We start from the raw sequence: 4138 nt of genomic DNA on the forward strand, positions 1-4138 counted from the left end.
TAAAATATTCGTAAAAGAGATTTGTCAACATTGAAACTCCTCAACTTTCTCAAGAATAACAGTCTCTGATTTGTCTTTTTGCAGATGGCGTTCGGTTTGCATCAAAGGTCAGTTTGTCACCAAGGATGGTACCCGAGTACTGACTCAATTTCTCTACAGCTATCCAATAATGAAACGGTGAGAAGGCAGACTCAAAGGGCAGAACAAGCACCTAGCTGTGGGAGTGTCACCCACCTGGGGGAGGGGTTACTGCCCTTTGTGATGTCACGAAGGGAAAATCTTGAAATGGCCTGTTTGAGCACACATTTTCTGAAAAGTGGAGCAGACACAAGACATAGAGGATGGACTTTTCTCATAATTCAGGGGTCTGTAGACAGACTAGGGACATGTGTTAGTGTTAGAAAACCATGGTAAAGTGTATTTTGCATATTATGTGACCTTTAAAAAGAACCCTCCTTACAATTTACTAAAATGTTGAAAGTGGGAGTTCTCCAGAGTTAATCAAGTTTACTGACATTTTGAATCAGATGCTTGGGAAGAAACAAAATCAAAAGCGGTCTGTTTTTTGTTGTTGTTGTTGTTGTTGTTTCAAAAAGCAGTTTATCTTGTCCTGAGCCACAAAGTGCCATTTGAACATAAGTTCTGATCATTAAAGACAATTAGTTTGCGACCCCTGAGGATCAAACTTACTGCTGAGTGACTGAGGAAAGCCTTCACAGCAACAGGAAAGAAGAAGAAGTAAAGTGCTTAGAGAGTTGGAGTCGTATCCTCACACAGCCAGAGGGGGAACAGGACTGATATCTACAACACCTGAGTGAACAGATCTTATATCTCGTAGTATCACAGCCCAAATTTCACTCAGAGTACAGGAGGAAACATCTCCTTTACAGCTGACACACACACACACACACACACACACACACACACACACACACACACACACACACACACACACCGTATGTTACATACGGCTGGTTGCTATAGCAGTGATGTCAGCCTACAGTCTGGTACAGTCGGGTTTAGTTTGACAGAAGCAAAGCATTGTGCAGCTCAGAGACACACTCTGACAGACAGCTCGTCTCATGTTGACAGCTCTTGGTGAAAAGTGACGACTTGATTGACATTAGCCGAAAATCAAACGACTTAAAACGACTCCCGCGGTACTCCGGGAATCTCTAAAGTTAATGACAGCGCTCTGCAACAAACACACGATGGAAGCTTTGAGGAGAGTGCTCTGAAAATAAATCTGGTGTCAGTTCACAATTAACGAGATGAATAATTGATTCGTCTCTTGTTCTACATCAAATGAAGTCACCGAGTGCCCTTCACTGCACACTTTCACTTGAATACAAAAAGTGTCTTTGGAGAATGTGGCACGAATGCAAATGGCACAATCAAAGATTGAAGTCTATCGATGAAACGTTTAATTACGTATTTTCCAAGTACGACAGGACAGGCAGACAGGATGGAAGGAAATTAAAATAATGAAAATAGCGGCATTATTTTACATTAAGGCACACAGAGCACAGGTGAGTTAAGGAGTGGATACAATTCAGCAAGTGGACAGAATTCAAACTGGCATAGGCAATATGGCGGACATAGTGACGCTCCAAAACGAGGGTGAACCTTGTGTTGGCTTTCGCGTGCTGACGTAGAGTTGGTCTGCTTTCTGTTGGACAGGCGGGTGACAAACACCGGCAGTTAGCTTGTGCTAGCGTGCAGTAGCTTGCAGTGTAGGTACAAGCATTAAACGTGCACACTATATGTGAGTGTGTGCTTCATGGGGCGATGACGTGATAAGAGCTATTCTCTATTCACTGAACAGCTGAGTGTAAGGAGAGAACAGAGAGGAAACAAAAGACAGATGTAAGTAGAGAATATATGGACTGAACGGTGTAGACGCTGAGAATCGCTTGAGTTGTATATTTCCCATGTCTCGACTTAAATCACTGCTCGAGGAAGTATGGAGATGGGATTGTTTACTACTTTCTCTTGTTTGGCACTGACTATGAGGCTCATGTTAACATTTAGATTATTCAAATACAAAATACCAGAGTATGAATGCTCTTTTGAAAGCTTGAATTATACTTATCCTATTTTTCCATTGAATCACCTCTGTAAAGGTTGCATATCATGCAAACACTAGTATGTGTCCCTCGTCTGTCTACAAACCCCCCAACTTGTGAGAAAAGTCCACAGTCTCCGTCTTTTGTCTGCTCCACTTTTCAGAAAATGTGTGCTCAAAAAGGCCGTTTTGGAGATTTTCCCTTTGTGACATCACCAAGGGCAGTAACCCCGCCCCCCAGGTGGATGACCTCTGAATCTCTGGGGAGCTCAGAGACTTATTTAAACTTGTTAAAAAGGTGTAGAATATGTGCAGTGTTTCCCCTACCATCATATTGGGCCCCCCCCCCTGAAGGTCAAGTAAAATATATATATATTTTTTTAAGATTTATTTTTGGGCTTTTTGTGCCTTTATAGATAGTGGATAGATTCGGAAATCAGGGAAAGAAGTCGTTTAAGGATACCTTTCCGATAGAAAAGGACATCTGTCATTAACAGTAACGCATGAACACCAAGATTCCTTCAAGTGTTTGTCGTCGTGTCGGCTTGTCCCCACCCCCCCAACGCTGTAAATGTAGGGGAAACACTGATGTGACCTTAAAATATGCCTTTTAGCGTTTCATGTTCAGCACTTGAAGTAAATCAAATGGTTTTGATGCAACTGGAATATATTAGATTTCCTTGTACATTTGTATTAGAGGGTATTTTTGACACTGCACATGACAAACTGACCTTAACAGACCTTTATTTCCGTCCCATATGTTGAAGTCAAGTGTGTTACAGAACATTCATGCAACTTGGTTTTGTATTTTTTACAAGACCTTCTTTAGCAAATGGGCCATGACCAGAGATCCTAACTATGTAGATTTGAGAAAAATTTGAAGGTAAGGATTTTTCTGTTTGAAGGAGTTTCAGAATCTAAATATTTTGTATTAACTTGCCTGTAAAGTATGAGACCTTTACCTCACTTACACTCTCAGGAGCAATCAGTATGTGTGTGTGGAGCCTTGAGGCACTCGTGTTTCTAAAACAGAATTAATGCAGTGAAATGTGATCCCTAAAAATGCATCAGCATAGAAGAGCATCAGGCACCGGTCTGTAGACTGAAAGAACTAATGATGTTCTACTGCCACCTGGTGGTTGGAAGGCATACTGTACATCACAGACTAACAACCATGGATGGCAGCTGCTCATTTCTCTGGTTTGGGGGGGGTTTCAGCTCTACTGGAGATTACAGACAGAGGAGTATAGGTAAACTCTTGAATTATTACTCTAGGTCTTTCTTTATCTTTGAATGTAAATGTTCTGTAGAATTGAGTCCAAACATCTTAAACTACTAAAGTCTGTTGTGTGATTCTCCTAAGTTACCACGTTTTCCGTTACTCCCTGTAATCCATTTGTCTTTCCTGACACATACCTTACCATTTGTGAACTTTTCACAACAAAATATTTATGCCAAGAAATGCAAGCCTCAAACAAATCTCTTCACTCTAGCAAGTCCATTTTAGAAGATAGTTAAGCCCCAGTACAAAAAAAAGGCCATCATGCTTACAGTTCCACAAAAGCAAGATGGTATCATGGTGCCACTTTCATAAAGTCTGGCTCTATTGTTCAAGAAATAAGAAAACAATGAAAACATAATTGGCTTCTCAGCTATATATGATTTAAAAAAAACAGATTTATTGACATGATTAAAGCACAAACAATGTAGTACAAATAAAGGTTCATACATTTCTAACAGTCTGTAAAACGGCCAACACGGTGCCTTTACAATATATAAATTAATAGTAATATTTTCCTATAGATATCTGCACAATTGAACTAGAATCGACTGCAAACCCAAAACCTGCTACAGATTACTTCATAGAGAGGAGCGTTCTGTCTTTAACAGGATCTTATGCACTCATTTGTGGATTATATTACATATGCATGTGACTGTCAGGATAGTATTGCCTTGCTACAACTTAAACCAAGTGCACACATTACCAGGGCTGAGAAACGCTGCAGGCTGACATGTAAGAAAAGAAGATATTTAAGATGAGCTGTGGCCTCTGATGATGCAAGGCAATCACTA

General features: G+C 40.5%; 1 long non-coding RNA gene across 1 annotated transcript in view; it reads right to left on the bottom strand.

The window, feature by feature from the left end:
• Window positions 1-3722: 3722 nt before the first annotated feature.
• LOC109999312 (uncharacterized) overlaps window positions 3723-4138 on the bottom strand; it is a 5063-nt gene continuing 4647 nt past the window's right edge. Inside the window, exon 5 of the long non-coding RNA XR_002278630.3 lies at window positions 3723-4138. This exon is cut by the window's right edge and continues 366 nt beyond it. This is a non-coding gene — a long non-coding RNA (uncharacterized lncRNA).

The sequence above is a fragment of the Labrus bergylta genome, chromosome 3 (assembly GCF_963930695.1).
Source record: "Labrus bergylta chromosome 3, fLabBer1.1, whole genome shotgun sequence".
In the NCBI taxonomy this organism is placed as follows: Eukaryota; Metazoa; Chordata; class Actinopteri; order Labriformes; family Labridae; genus Labrus; species Labrus bergylta.